At 48.6% G+C, this 15,669-nt stretch overlaps 6 non-coding genes across 6 annotated transcripts; 3 read left to right on the top strand and 3 right to left on the bottom strand.

The window, feature by feature from the left end:
- Nucleotides 1-3,017: 3,017 nt before the first annotated feature.
- On the top strand, nt 3,018-3,177 carry LOC138229245 (U1 spliceosomal RNA). The gene has a single exon (XR_011185712.1). It is a non-coding gene; the product is annotated as a U1 spliceosomal RNA (small nuclear RNA).
- Nucleotides 3,178-3,814: 637 nt separating this feature from the next.
- Nucleotides 3,815-3,933, bottom strand: LOC138229242 (5S ribosomal RNA). The gene has a single exon (XR_011185709.1). It is a non-coding gene; the product is annotated as a 5S ribosomal RNA (ribosomal RNA).
- Nucleotides 3,934-7,573: 3,640 nt separating this feature from the next.
- LOC138229243 (U1 spliceosomal RNA) lies at nt 7,574-7,737 on the bottom strand. Its single transcript, XR_011185710.1, has one exon. It is a non-coding gene; the product is annotated as a U1 spliceosomal RNA (small nuclear RNA).
- Nucleotides 7,738-9,548: 1,811 nt separating this feature from the next.
- On the top strand, nt 9,549-9,667 carry LOC138229234 (5S ribosomal RNA). The gene has a single exon (XR_011185701.1). It is a non-coding gene; the product is annotated as a 5S ribosomal RNA (ribosomal RNA).
- A 637-nt stretch (nt 9,668-10,304) lies between these two features.
- Nucleotides 10,305-10,464, bottom strand: LOC138229244 (U1 spliceosomal RNA). The gene has a single exon (XR_011185711.1). It is a non-coding gene; the product is annotated as a U1 spliceosomal RNA (small nuclear RNA).
- A 4,499-nt stretch (nt 10,465-14,963) lies between these two features.
- LOC138229238 (U5 spliceosomal RNA) lies at nt 14,964-15,080 on the top strand. The gene has a single exon (XR_011185705.1). It is a non-coding gene; the product is annotated as a U5 spliceosomal RNA (small nuclear RNA).
- The last annotated feature ends 589 nt before the right edge of the window (nt 15,081-15,669 follow it).

Below are 15,669 nucleotides of genomic sequence, written 5' to 3'. Positions count from 1 at the left end.
CAGGATATACATGGTCAGGGAGGAATAGCAGCTCCAGAATTGACTATTGCTTTGTCTCAGAGAGAGTGAAAGTTGTTGGGGTCACTCTTCAGCCTGTCTTCTTCTCAGATCATCAGGCTTTAGGGTGTAGAGTGGAACTCCAGGGCGGGACTGTCTTTGGCCCAGGCCTCTGGAAACTCAACACAAAGCTGCTAGAGAACGAGGGGGTAGTATCCCGCTACAAGGAGAAACTATCACAGTGGCTGTCCTTGCAGTGTCTGTACGGGTCAGTAGGAGAGTGGTGGGAGGAGGTGAAGATGAGGACAAAGGCCTTTTTCATGGCTGAGAGAAGGAAGGCTGCTGCCAGACGGAGAGGAGTGCTAGCCAGGAAACAGAGGCAGCTGCAGCGTCTCTACACAATGCTGCACAGTGGCTTCGATGTGCTCGAGGATATCACCCTTTTAAAAAAGGACATCCGGAGCATAGCCGAAGAAAGTAGTCGAGGAGTGCTGTTAAGAAGCAGAGTGCAGTTCTTGGAAGAAAATAAGAAGTGTACTCGCTTCTTTTTCAGGAAAGTGGTAGGCTCCAAGTCTGTCATGGAAAGTGTAGTTGATGAGGAGGGACGAGAGAGAACAGAGCCGAGTGCTATCCTCTCCTGCACCGAGGCCTTCTACTCAAGACTGTACAGCTCTACAGAGTTAAAGGATGAAGAAATTCATTTTTTTACCTCAAAGCTAGAAAACGTTTTGAGTGAAGAAGATAGGGAAGTACTTGAGAGGGATTTGACAGTAGAAGAGCTGAGACAGGCTATGGAGAGCTTACAGAAGGGGAAAACTCCGGGTGCTGACGGGCTCCCTAAAGAATTTTATTGCACCTTTTGGGATCTGCTTCAGGATCCGCTACTGCTCCTATTCGAGGAAAGCTATAAGACAGAATTGCTGCCTGACTCCTTAAGAGAAGGCACTATCTCTCTCTTGTTTAAGAAAGGAGCAAAGAATGACATAAAGAACTGGAGACCCCTCAGCCTCTTAGGCGTGGACACTAAGATCCTGCGCCTACAAAATGTAGTGGCCTCACTGGTAGGGAAAGAACAGACTTGTGGGATAGCAGGACGCCTGATGAGCGACAACCTGGCCTTGTTGAGGGATGTCTGTCTGTACTCAGAGGATCGCTCCCTCCCTCTGTGCATTTTAGGCGTAGACCTAGAAAAGGCCTTTGACCGCCTAAACCGGCAGTACTTAACATCGGTACTTGAGCACATGAAGTTTGGCCCCATCATGAGAAAGTGGATTAACCTGCTGTACACAGGTAGCAACAGCAGAGTAATGGTTAATGGCAATAGATCACGCCCCTTTGAAGTCTGTTCAGGGGTGAGGCAGGGCTGCCCATTATCCCCCTTGTTATTCGTTTTGGCTATGGAGCCCTTAAGCCTGTGCCTTGCGCCAGGATCAGGCCATTAATGGGATACCAGTGCCTGGAAGTGGGGGAGGAGAGGTAAAGACATCTCTATACATGGATGACGTCACCCTGCTCCTCTCTGACAATGCCTCAATTAGCAGAGCTCTGCAGTGCTGTGATCGTTTCTCTTTGGCTTCCTCCGCAAAAATTAACAAATCTAAGAGTGAGATTTTTTATCAGAACTGGAGGGAGCCAATAGAAGGACATGATCTCAGGCTGCAAGAGAAGAGAATTAAGGTCCTGGGGGTGTATTTTGGAGAAGAGATGGGAACAGTAAATTGGCAGAACAAATTGCCAATCTTAAACAAAAAACTGATGCAATGGAAGGACCGAGACCTCACCATGACAGGGAAGGTGCTGGTCATCAAAGCCGAGCTCTTGCCTGTCTTGAATTTTCTGGCTTCTACCTTCCCAATCCCACACCGTGTTGCGGCGGTGCTGAGGAGATTGATGTTTCAATTTCTATGGGGTGGGAAGCAGGAAAGACTCAGAAGGGAAATAATGTACAGGCCGCTACCCTCAGGGGGGAAGTCTGTCCCAGATATTGCTACGAAGCTGCTGTGCATTTTCCTGGCCTCTGTGCTGAGAGGCTTTGCAACAGCACCTGCAGCGCGTACCTGGACTTATTTTTCCAGGCTCTGGGTAGGTAGGGAGGTGTTCAGAGTGTGGGGTGTCAGACCCAAGCTGGACGTCCCACTCTCTGACACATGCCCTGCAATTTATGGGACAGTTAAAAGTTTTCTAAGATCTCACCCAATTGGCCATATTCCCCTCCGAGATGTCAGCGTCCAAAAACTGGAAGATTTCGTTGCACCCCAGAATAATAGGCAGACCCCTGTGGGCATTTTAACATCAGCCCAAACAAGGAAGGTGTGGAAACACACATCCTCTAAGTTTCTGTGCAACATTCACAGAGATTTAGCCTGGAGTCTCGTCCACCAGTGCTTACCGGTACGAACTTTCTTGTACCGTAGGGGCCTCACCCCCAGCCCTCGTTGCGTTAGGGTGGGCTGCGGCGAGGAGGAGACTGTGACCCATCTCCTGTGGTCCTGTTTTTTTGCTAAGGCCTTCTGGGCACAGTTTGAAGATTGGTTGCAGGCTCTCTCGCCCCAATTTACCCTGACCGCTGCTTTCGTCATATACGGCATCTCTCCTGTCAAACTTCCTCCTGACGTGTTTGACAGGATCTGGGCCGTGGTGAACAGTGGGAAAGACGCCCTGTGGAGAGTGAGGAACATGGGGCTGTTCAAAGGCATCGAGGTCCCAGTCAAGGCAGCAGGTAGCCTGGCCCTGTTCATCACCCGAGAGAACTATTACCTCAGAGATCTGTGGAGAGAAGGGAGGGAGGAAGCAGAAAATCTGTGGGAAATAGAGAGCATAGGTCAATATCTCAAGAGACTGTGAAAAACATTATCATGTTTAAGTAAAGAATGTGATTTGCACCAGAAAAAAATAAATTGTTACTATGTAACTGTTACCGTGTCAAAATGTAATGAGATGTGATCATATATACTGTTTTAAGTATGTATATTAATGTAAAGCTTTCTGATTTGTGATGTCCTGTATTTTATTGTGAAAAGAAAATAAAGTTCTTAAAAATCGAAAAATCGAAATCGGTTCACCCAGGGCGAGGCTCGGCCATTGCACTCCGGCTGTGCTGACCCCTGCGAATTCCCCAAATGAGGGAATCTCGACTGCATAATTTCTGGTAGTGGGGGACTGCGTTCGCGCTCTCCCCTGATGTGCTTGGTCCAAAATCAGATACGGGAGGGTTAGGACACCACGAGCTGCGTGGCTGCGGAAGGATCCCGGTTCGACAGGAGTGGACGCCGCTGCTGGTTCTCGCTGGCTTTTAGTTAGGGGTCCGGAGAAGCATCTCAAGCTAGTTCCACTACTCCTTCCGGACGTTCATTCCCTTTTCAAAGTCAGTCGTTTTGCTGTAGTCTGCGTTCTTTAGGCTGATTATCGAGGTTAGCCTTTATTTGGTCATGGGGGGCCTCGGTACTGTATGCTGAGACTAAAGACAGTTTCACCCGTTTTCTGATTGCTCGGTTCTGTACCAGTGCAGACATGTCAAACAGTGAATGGCTGTACCTCTATTGTATCCGTGCTCAATGAATGAAATCGGTAACAAATGAATATATGTCTAGTTATACGAAAAACGAGTGGTTTATCGACTCATCTTCATTTGCAGATTTAGAGGCAGCTTCGATATTCGTTTTACAGACGGGTTTTTTTTCTTTGAATATGGGTCACACACATGCCACAGCAACAAAACATCTTTAGAGATGAGGCTATAGATCACCTTTCCATCCTGCAGGTTTTCCTCCCAAAGCCTATGGCACCAACAGCGACCCCTGCTGGTCAGGAGAGCAAAGGCTTACAGCACCTGGTATTCCCAGGCGGTCTCCCATCCAAGTACTAACCAGGCCCAACCCTGCTTAGCTTCCAAGATCAGACGAGATCAGGCATGTTCAGGGTGGTGTGGCCGTAAGCGAAAGCCCCGGCGCCTGACTCGCTACTTGAAGCTGTGTGTGGCGGGGGCTCCGTGCCCCTGAGCGGGACTGAAGGATCGTTCGTGTGCAACTCTTTGGAAAGGAGCTGCTTTCCAAATCGCATTGCGTGCCTGGATGTTGGCGAATGCGCTCCCTTGTGTTGGCTCGTCCCGCACTGGAGGAGGACAAACAATCTGCACGGAGGAGCACCAGGCAAGTCTTCACCAGACAAAAACCTCCAGTGCACAGCACTCTGGAAACATTTCGGGGCTGTCGCGTGTTTATTTCAGCACGTAAAGCGCACCGGTCCAACACGCCGCCCTCTTGTGGCCTTGCGGCGTCAGAGCAAGAGGCTCCTTCTCGCTGCCCTTCTGCTGTGTTGCAGGGCCCCGAGAGGGAACCTGGAGCGCACAATTTGTGGGGGGCGGGGGACCGCGTTTGCGCTCTGCCCCCGGTCTCTTGCGCGAGTACTAAATCTCACGGACAGGGGGGCCTCGTCATTGATTGTTACAGGTGAGACGGGGATTAGGAGGAGACCCCGACTGATGGGTAAAGGGGAGCACTAACACCAGAGGGACACCCCCGGCGTCTCTTTTTGAGAGACGCCCTGGGGTTTCCTAATGGCCAAGGAGGGTCGGGACCTCGGTTTGACGCCTCCCCCGAAGGACGGCGCCTGTTTGTGCAGCAGAGTGTCGCCATCAGGAGGCTGGGGCGTAAGAGAGCCACACAGCCCGCAGGGTGAGCGCTCCCTGCTGGTCCCAGTCATATCTCTTGCAGGAGCAGCAGCAACCGGAGCTTTTCCGGGGGGGAATCTCCCATCCGGGTGCCGGCCAGGCTCACACCTTCACTGTGGCTGTGGAGGTGTGGTTTGTAAGGGCCCAAACTAGGGTTAGAGTTAGGGTTGGAAAACAACCTGGATTTTTTTAAATGCCTTTACTGTGCTCTAGGATGCATTTGAAATGCAGGAAAAGTGTTGGTTTGTTGTTTCCTTGATTACGAATTTTTACCAATATTGCAGTTTTTTCTACTCCATATACTGTACATATCAAAATGATGGTCAAGATTGGAGATTGTGATAATACACTTTCTAAATGCTAAACTCTCTTAATTATTGCATGTCAAAAGCAAATTAAAAGGATAGTTTTAGCCAGACATTGGTGGTAATTGCAATCCTTACCTTTTTAACCTAGGAAACAGTTTGGTTTTATTTGCAATTTCAGCAGCAAGTAAAGAAAAAGATCTGGATATCTGAAAGTTTTTCACAGGTGACACATTAAAATACTTTAAATGTGCAACTTTGAATGTTTCTGGTTGATTTGGAGTCATCTGGGTTACATTTTGGGCACTGTATTTGTAGGCAAGGTTGTGGAGGTGTGGTTCGTAAGGGCCCGAACTAGGGTTAGGGTTAGTGTTGGACAACACCTGGATTTTTTTAAATGCCTTTACTGTGCTCTAGGATGCATTTGAAATGCAGGAAAAGTGTTGGTTTGTTGTTTCCTTGATTACGAATTTTTACCAATTTTGCAGTTTTTTCTACTCCATATACTGTACATATCAAAATGATGGTCAAGATTGGAGATTGTGATAATACACTTTCTAAATGCTAAACTCTCTTAATAATTGCATGTCAAAAGCAAATTAAAAGGATAGTTTTAGCCAGACGGTGGTGGTAATTGCAATCCTTACCTTTTAAACCTAGGAAACAGTTTGGTTTTATTTCCAATTTCAGCAGCAAGTAAAGAAAAAGATCTGGATATCTGAAAGTTTTTCAAAGGTGACACATTAAAATACTTTAAATGTGCAACTTTGAATGTTTCTGGCTGATTTGGAGTCAACTGGGTTACATTTTGGGCACTGTATTTGTAGGCAAGGTTGTGGAGGTGTGGTTTGTAAGGGCCCAAACTAGGGTTAGGGTTAGGGTTGGAAAACAACCTGGATTTTTTTAAATGCCTTTACTGTGCTCTAAGATGCATTTGAAATGCAGGAAAAGTGTTGGTTTGTTGTTTCCTTGATTACGAATTTTTACCAATTTTGCAGTTTTTTCTACTCCATATACTGTACATATCAAAATGATGGTCAAGATTGGAGATTGTGATAATACACTTTCTAAATGCTAAACTCTCTTAATTATTGCATGTCAAAAGCAAATTAAAAGGATAGTTTTAGCCAGACATTGGTGGTAATTGCAATCCTTACCTTTTAAACCTAGGAAACAGTTTGGTTTTATTTGCAATTTCAGCATCAAGTAAAGAAAAAGATCTGGATATCTGAAAGTTTTTCACAGGTGACACATTAAAATACTTTAAATGTGCAACTTTGAATGTTTCTGGCTGATTTGGAGTCATCTGGGTTACATTTTGGGCACTGTATTTGTAGGCAAGGTTGTGGAGGTGTGGTTCGTAAGGGCCCGAACTAGGGTTAGGGTTAGTGTTGGACAACACCTGGATTTTTTTAAATGCCTTTACTGTGCTCTAGGATGCATTTGAAATGTAGGAAAAGTGTTGGTTTGTTGTTTCCTCGATTACGAATTTTTACCAATTTTGCAGTTTTTTCTATTCCATATACTGTAAATATCAAAATGATGGTCAAGTTTGGAGATTGTGATAATACACTTTCTAAATGCTAAACTCTCTTAATTATTGCATGTCAAAAGCAAATTAAAAGGATAGTTTTAGCCAGACATTGGTGGTAATTGCAATCCTTACCTTTTAAACCTAGGAAACAGTTTGGTTTTATTTGCAATTTCAGCATCAAGTAAAGAAAAAGATCTGGATATCTGAAAGTTTTTCACAGGTGACACATTAAAATACTTTAAATGTGCAACTTTGAATGTTTCTGGCTGATTTGGAGTCATCTGGGTTACATTTTGGGCACTGTATTTGTAGGCAAGGTTGTGGAGGTGTGGTTCGTAAGGGCCCGAACTAGGGTTAGGGTTAGTGTTGGACAACACCTGGATTTTTTCTAATGCCTTTACTGTGCTCTAGGATGCATTTGAAATGTAGGAAATGTGTTGGTTTGTTGTTTCCTCGATTACGAATTTTTACCAATTTTGCAGTTTTTTCTATTCCATATACAGTACATATCAAATTGATGGTCAAGTTTGGAGATTGTGATAATACACTTTCTAAATGCTAAACTCTCTTAATTATTGCATGTCAAAAGCAAATTAAAAGGATAGTTTTAGCCAGACATTGGTGGTAATTGCAATCCTTACCTTTTAAACTTAGGAAACAGTTTGGTTTTATGTGCAATTTCAGCAGCAAGTAAAGAAAAATATCTGGATATCTAAAAGTTTTTCACTGTTTTGACATGTCTGCACTGGTACAGAACCGAGCAATCAGAAAACGTGTGAAACTGTCTTTAGACTCAGCATATAGTACCGAGGCCCCCCATGACCAAATAAAGGCTAACCTCGATAATCAGCCTAAAGAACGCAGACTACAGCAAAACGACTGACTTTGAAAAGGGAATGAACGTCCGGAAGGAGTAGTGGAACTAGCTTGAGATGCTTCTCCGGACCCCTAACTAAAAGCCAGCGAGAACCAGCAGCGGCGTCCACTCCTGTCGAACCGGGATCCTTCCGCAGCCACGCAGCTCGTGGTGTCCTAACCCTCCCATATCTGATTTTGGACCAAGCACATCAGGGGAGAGCGCAAACGCAGTCCCCCACTACCAGAAAGTATGCAGTCGAGATTCCCACATTTGGGGAATTCGCAGGGGTCAGCACAGCCGGAGTGCAATGGCCGGGCCTCGCCCTGGGTGAACCTCCTTCTTGATCAAGGTATCTCCCCTGCCAGGTAAGTATGAGTTGTACAGGCCCCTGCAAGCGGCCTGCACCCACAGCACAAATCGCGCAGCCTAGGCCACCTCCTCGCCCCGCACGCCACCGCCTCCTGCTGGGCCCACTCTTTCGCACACTCACACGCCACACTAACACTCAAAAGTGTGGGCAAAACGAGAAAACTAGCGCGCCATTTGCTACACATCTGCAGTCGCCGTTGCGCATTCGCAGCATGTCCCGGGATGCAATTCGGCCTCATTTGCATAACTCCAGACCGGCAGATCGCCACGCAAGCTCGCGACGTGCGCCTGCCACACACCGAACAAACCTTTTCAGCAATTTCCAAAAAACGGGCCTGCTCGCCTGCCCACAAGGCTCCGTCTCTTACCTGCTCTCCAGAGCCTGCTGCCTTCTGTGCTTTTCTCTCGGCACCGCTGCAGCGCACACAACTCCTGCAGCGGGAGGGGGGGAGAAAGTTCCTGCGCTCCGCCGCAGGGAAGGCTCGCTCTGTGCGCACACGTCCTTTCGATGCCAGTCCAACAAGTGCTCCACATTAGCTGCGTCGGGGCTCCGGCGTGTCGCACCTCACCTCACCTCACCTCGCACTGCCCCCTCCTTGAATGTCTGCCGCTGGGCATGCCCCGCTCTCCTCCGCCTTATCTTAATGCGTGTGAGCACCGACAATGGCCACAATGCCGGGGAATGGCACCTCTAAAGTGTTAATTGGGGCACAGGAACAGCCCGTCTCGTCTCGGGGGGGCCGGCTTCAGAGACAATACAGCAAACACAGTGGGGCGCGGGAAGAAGACGACACCACACATGCGGGTACATTCAGCTCCGGCGGGAACGAGACATTTGTCGGTCTTTTCAAGTGCCGAGAGCCGAGCAATCCTTCACTTGTATCGTTTCTCCCCGGTGACTAGATCTGGCCCTGCGACTCTCGACTTGGCTCAACCCGGGGCAGCCCAGCAGGTGTGAGCCTGGCCGGCACCCGGATGGGAGATTCCCCCCCAGAAAAGCTCCGGTTGCTGCTGCTCCTGCAAGAGATGTGACTGGGACCAGCAGGGAGCGCTCACCCTGCGAGCTGTGTGGCTCTCTTACGCCCCAGCCTCCTGATGGCGACACTCTGCTGCACAAACAGGCGCCGTCCTTCGGGGGAGGCGTCAAACCGAGGTCCCGACCCTCCTTGGCCATTAGGAAACCCCAGGGCGTCTCTCAAAAAGAGACGCCGGGGGTGTCCCTCTGGTGTTAGTGCTCTCCTTTACCCATCAGTCGGGGTCTCCTCCTAATCCCCGTCTCACCTGTAACAATCAATGACGAGGCCCCCCTGTCCGTGAGATTTAGTACTCGCGCAAGAGACCGGGGGCAGAGCGCAAACGCGGTCCCCCGCCCCCCACAAATTGCGCGCTCCGGGTTCCCTCTCGGGGCCCTGCAACACAGCGGAAGGGCAGCGAGAAGGAGCCTCTTGCTCTGACGCCGCAAGGCCACAAGAGGGCGGAGGCGCCGCGCGCCCGGCCGACGTGTTGGACCGGTGCGCTTTACGTGCTGAAATAAACACGTGACAGCCCCGAAATGTTTCCAGAGTGCTGTGCACTGGAGGTTTTTGTCTGGTGAAGACTTGCCTGGAGCTCCTCCGTGCAGATTGTTTGTCCTCCTCCAGTGCGGGACGAGCCAACACAAGGGAGCGCATTCGCCAACATCCAGGCACGCAATGCGATTTGGAAAGCAGCTCCTTTCCAAAGAGTTGCACACGAACGATCCTTCAGTCCCGCTCGGGGGGCACGGAGCCCCCGCCACACACAGCTTCAAGTAGCGAGTCAGGCGCCAGGGCTTTCGCTTACGGCCACACCACCCTGAACACGCCCGATCTCGTCTGATCTCGGAAGCTAAGCAGGGTTGGGCCTGGTTAGTACTTGGATGGGAGACTGCCTGGGAATACCAGGTGCTGTAAGCCTTTGCTCTCCCGGCCAGCAGGGGTCGCCGTTGGTGCCGTAGGCTTTGGGAGGAAAACCTGCAGGATGGAAAGGTGATCTATAGCCTCATCTCTAAAGATGTTTTGTTGCTGTGGCATGTGTGTGACCCATATTCAAAGAAAAAAAACCCGTCTGTAAAACGAATATCGAAGCTGCCTCTAAATCTGCAAATGAAGATGAGTCGATAAACCACTCGTTTTTCGTATAACTAGACATATATTCATTTGTTACGGATTTCATTCATTGAGCACGGATACAATAGAGGTACAGCCATTCACTGTTTGACATGTCTGCACTGGTACAGAACCGAGCAATCAGAAAACGGGTGAAACTGTCTTTAGACTCAGCATACAGTACCGAGGCCCCCCATGACCAAATAAAGGCTAACCTCGATAATCAGCCTAAAGAACGCAGACTACAGCAAAACGACTGACTTTGAAAAGGGAATGAACGTCCGGAAGGAGTAGTGGAACTAGCTTGAGATGCTTCTCCGGACCCCTAACTAAAAGCCAGCGAGAACCAGCAGCGGCGTCCACTCCTGTCGAACCGGGATCTTTCCGCAGCCACGCAGCTCGTGGTGTCCTAACCCTCCCGTATCTGATTTTGGACCAAGCACATCAGGGGAGAGCGCGAACGCAGTCCCCCACTACCAGAAATTATGCAGTCGAGATTCCCTCATTTGGGGAATTCGCAGGGGTCAGCACAGCCGGAGTGCAATGGCCGAGCCTCGCCCTGGGTGAACCGATTTCGATTTTTCGATTTTTAAGAACTTTATTTTCTTTTCACAATAAAATACAGGACATCACAAATCAGAAAGCTTTACATTAATATACATACTTAAAACAGTATATATGATCACATCTCATTACATTTTGACACGGTAACAGTTACATAGTAACAATTTCTTTTTTTCTGGTGCAAATCACATTCTTTACTTAAACATGATAATGTTTTTCACAGTCTCTTGAGATATTGACCTATGCTCTCTATTTCCCACAGATTTTCTGCTTCCTCCCTCCCTTCTCTCCACAGATCTCTGAGGTAATAGTTCTCTCGGGTGATGAACAGAGCCAGGCTACCTGCTGCCTTGACTGGGACCTCGATGCCTTTGAACAGCCCCATGTTCCTCACTCTCCACAGGGCGTCTTTCCCACTGTTCACCACGGCCCAGATCCTGTCAAACACGTCAGGAGGAAGTTTGACAGGAGAGATGCCGTATATCACGAAAGCAGCGGTCAGGGTAAATTGGGGCGAGAGAGCCTGCAACCAATCTTCAAACTGTGCCCAGAAGGCCTTAGCAAAAAATCAGGACCACAGGAGATGGGTCACAGTCTCCTCCTCGCCGCAGCCCACCCTAACGCAGCGAGGGCTGGGGGTGAGGCCCCTACGGTACAAGAAAGTTCGTACCGGTAAGCACTGGTGGACGACACTCCAGGCTAAATCTCTGTGAATGTTGCACAGAAACTTAGAGGATGTGTGTTTCCACACCTTCCTTGTTTGGGCTGATGTTAAAATGCCCACAGGGGTCTGCCTATTATTCTGGGGTGCAACGAAATCTTCCAGTTTTTGGACGCTGACATCTCGGAGGGGAATATGGCCAATTGGGTGAGATCTTAGAAAACTTTTAACTGTCCCATAAATTGCAGGGCATGTGTCAGAGAGTGGGACATCCAGCTTGGGTCTGACACCCCACACTCTGAACACCTCCCTACCTACCCAGAGCCTGGAAAAATAAGTCCAGGTACGCGCTGCAGGTGCTGTTGCAAAGCCTCTCAGCACAGAGGCCAGGAAAATGCACAGCAGCTTCGTAGCAATATCTGGGACAGACTTCCCCCCTGAGGGTAGCGGCCTGTACATTATTTCCCTTCTGAGTCTTTCCTGCTTCCCACCCCATAGAAATTGAAACATCAATCTCCTCAGCACCGCCGCAACACGGTGTGGGATTGGGAAGGTAGAAGCCAGAAAAATCAAGACAGGCAAGAGCTCGGCTTTGATGACCAGCACCTTCCCTGTCATGGTGAGGTCTCGGTCCTTCCATTGCATCAGTTTTTTGTTTAAGATTGGCAATTTGTTCTGCCAATTTACTGTTCCCATCTCTTCTCCAAAATACACCCCCAGGACCTTAATTCTCTTCTCTTGCAGCCTGAGATCATGTCCTTCTTTTGGCTCCCTCCAGTTCTGATAAAAAATCTCACTCTTAGATTTGTTAATTTTTGCAGAGGAAGCCAAGGAGAAACGATCACAGCACTGCAGAGATCTGCTAATTGAGGCATTGTCAGAGAGGAGCAAGGTGACGTCATCCATGTATAGAGATGTCTTTACCTCTCCTCCCCCACTTCCAGGCACTGGTATCCCATTAATGGCCTGATCCTGGCGCAAGGCACAGGCTAAGGGCTCCATAGCCAAAACGAATAACAAGGGGGATAATGGGCAGCCCTGCCTCACCCCTGAACAGACTTCAAAGGGGCGTGATCTATTGCCATTAACCATTACTCTGCTGTTGCTACCTGTGTACAGCAGGTTAATCCACTTTCTCATGATGGGGCCAAACTTCATGTGCTCAAGTACCGATGTTAAGTACTGCCGGTTTAGGCGGTCAAAGGCCTTTTCTAGGTCTACACTTAAAATGCACAGAGGGAGGGAGCGATCCTCTGAGTACAGACAGACATCCCTCAACAAGGCCAGGTTGTCGCTCATCAGGCGTCCTGCTATCCCACAAGTCTGTTCTTTCCCTACCAGTGAGGCCACTACATTTTGTAGGCGCAGGAAAAGGGCTTTGGACAGGATCTTAGTGTCCACGCCTAACAGGCTGAGGGGTCTCCAGTTCTTTATGTCATTCTTTGCTCCTTTCTTAAACAAGAGAGAGATAGTGCCTTCTCTTAAGGAGTCAGGCAGCAATTCTGTCTTATAGCTTTCCTCGAATAGGAGCATTAGCGGATCCTGAAGCAGATCCCAAAAGGTGCAATAAAATTCTTTAGGGAGCCCGTCAGCACCCGGAGTTTTCCCCTTCTGTAAGCTCTCCATAGCCTGTCTCAGCTCTTCTACTGTCAAATCCCTCTCAAGTACTTCCCTATCTTCTTCACTCAAAACGTTTTCTAGCTTTGAGGTAAAAAAATGAATTTCTTCATCCTTTACCTCTGTAGAGCTGTACAGTCTTGAGTAGAAGGCCTCGGTGCAGGAGAGGATAGCACTCGGCTCTGTTCTCTCTCGTCCCTCCTCATCAACTATACTTTCCATGACAGACTTGGAGCCTACCACTTTCCTGAAAAAGAGGCGAGTACACTTCTCATTTTCTTCCAAGAACTGCACTCTGCTTCTTAACAGCACTCCTCGACTACTTTCTTCGGCTATGCTCCGGATGTCCTTTTTTAAAAGGGTGATATCCTCAAGCACATCGAAGCCACTGTGCAGCATCGTGTAGAGACGCTGCAGCTGCCTCTGTTTCCTGGCTAGCACTCCTCTCCGTCTGGCAGCAGCCTTCCTTCCCTCAGCCATGAAAAAGGCCTTTGTCCTCACCTTCACCTCCTCCCACCACTCTCCTACTGACCCGTACAGACACTGCAAGGACAACCACTGTGATAGTTTCTCCTTGTAGCGGGATACTACCCCCTCATTCTCTACACCCTAAAGCCTGATGATCTGAGAAGAAGACAGGCTGAAGAGTGACCCCAACAACTTTCACTCTCTCTGAGACAAAGCAATAGTCAATTCTGGAGCTGCTATTCCTCTCTGACCATGTATATCCTGCTGTTGTGGGATATATACATCTATATGTGTCTGAGAGTTTAAAGTCTTGAACTAAGTTTTGCAGGGCCAGTGAGCTGGAATCCAATTTTATCGGAGAGCTAGACTGCCTGTCTGTGTGCTCTAAGATACAATTAAAATCCCCTCCCACTATCACGTCTGTGCTACATAACAATAGGGGAGAGAGTGCCTTGAGTAGCTCCACCCTTCCTCCCACTGGACTGGATGGAGGAGAGGAGGGCATCTGTAGCACTTGCAGAGTCTGAGAAAAGCAGCTCCGCTGAATCCTGGGTATCGTCGCTGGACCCGCTCCACCGGGGGGCCCCACACTGGCCCTCGTTCTGAGGAGCAGGAGTGGGGGAGGGGTCCTCGCTGTTCTCTGGGGTTTTCAAACCCTCGTGCTTGTCTGGTGCAGTCTGCGGTTGTGGGAGCGTAGTGGATTTCTCTTCCACCGGCCCTGGAGCCACAGCAGGACTGATCCTGGCTGGAGGCTGAGACTCTTTGTCCAACAAGGGTTCTTTGTTTGACTTGTTGTTTGCTTTGGCTTTTCGGGCCGGTTTGGCTGAAACAAGCACTGCCTCATCCTTTCTCATTTTGAGTTTATTGGCGTAGGCGTGAGGGCAGTTCTTAAAAACGTGTCCTTCCGAGCCACATAAATTGCACTTTGGCAGCATTGAACAGTCAGAGGCTAAATGTCCCTGTTTGCCACAGGTCTTGCAGCATTTCACAGTGCAGGACGATGCCAGGTGTCCCACAGCACCACAGCGCCGACACACCTTTGGTTGTCCCACATAAAAAACATAGCCATTGCAGGCGCCCAGCCGGATTGTAGAGGGCAGGTGCCTTAAGCCTCCATTTACATTGTCCGGTAGCAAGCGAACCTCGAATTTCCTTGCTCCTGTTTTTATACCGTCAACATCTCTAACCTCAGTTCCATGGTGGACGGTGCAGTACTGCTTAAGCCAGGTGTGAATGTCCTCCGTCTTTGCCATTTCCGAGAACATAACAACATGCACCGTTTTCCTCTCTCTCTGTGTCAGAGGCTGCAAGTTGATCTTCTCAAGGGCAGGAACTTTCCCTCTTTTTGCCTCAAACACATCCACACATTGTTCAAACAGAGAATAGGTAGCAAAAACAACCTCAAATGCTTTCTGACCTGGGAGAGCGAAGATGAAATCCAAGTGCCGAAGTTCAAAGCCAAGTTCCTTCTGTAACACTTTTCTGCTGAACTGCATACGATCCATGAAGAGATCATCCAAAAGCTCAAAACTTACAGCATTCTTGCGGGATCCAAAGGTTGCCATCTCAAACTGCAAAACAAACACTGCTTCCACAAAACAAGAAAACAATCCAACTACTCCAACTACAGGCTGATCAAGGTATCTCCCCTGCCAGGTAAGCTGAGCCGCAGGCGATGAGCCCGGAGCTGAACGGGCCCCACTGGCTCGTTTGTAAGGCCAGGTGCATTGCCAACCACGACTGGCAGGGCAGAGGACTTGAAGGCGGCCTGGGCTCCTGCAGCTGTCCAGCCACGCACTCTGGTTTCTCTTCATCTCGTACAAATCTTTTGCCTTTTACTAAAGATTTCCATGGAGAGGAGCATGAATGAGTTCCATACAATTTTTGTGCTTCCCTGCCTTCGGGTGGGGCGCAGCTGGGCTGGTCAAAGAGAGAAAACAAAACCGCTCACAATCGCTCTTACAATGCAGTAAGTAGCACAGACTACTTAGGGAGTAGGCTGATGTGTTTAAAAACAACCAGCGCCAGGCAGGAGTCGAACCTCCAAACTCCTAATCCATAGTCAGACACATTATCCATTGCACCACTGGCCCTGGTGTGACACTTCAGGACTGTAACCCAGTGAGCTTAGCACTGCAACTAGTAAAATATTACCCCTGGTCCATTCTTTTCCAAAAGTGAGAAACACCTGTTTTCTACATTTTGTCTGTTTTAAAACCATATCTCTTTAAACCAAACCAAGAGTTTGTCTTTTGCACTGATATTCTGATTCATTTCGATTTCAAAGAAAAAAAAAACATTACCTTCCAAAGCATCATAAAATTGTCCCTTCCTCCAGACACTACTTCTCTCTTGTAGTAGTACAGCAGACCTTTCCAGGTGAGCAGATCACAGAGTCCGAAATGAGCTTCCTCCATCAAGCAAAGTACCTGAACATGACTCTGTCTTCATAAAAGCGCCCCTGTAATAAAGAAATTAAATCCGAAATCAAGAGGGCAGT

This window comes from Lepisosteus oculatus, unplaced genomic scaffold (assembly GCF_040954835.1).
Source record: "Lepisosteus oculatus isolate fLepOcu1 unplaced genomic scaffold, fLepOcu1.hap2 HAP2_SCAFFOLD_416, whole genome shotgun sequence".
NCBI classification, from domain to species: Eukaryota; Metazoa; Chordata; class Actinopteri; order Semionotiformes; family Lepisosteidae; genus Lepisosteus; species Lepisosteus oculatus.
The sequence above is the reverse complement of the archived record's forward strand: the minus strand, read 5'-3'. Positions and strand labels throughout refer to the sequence as shown.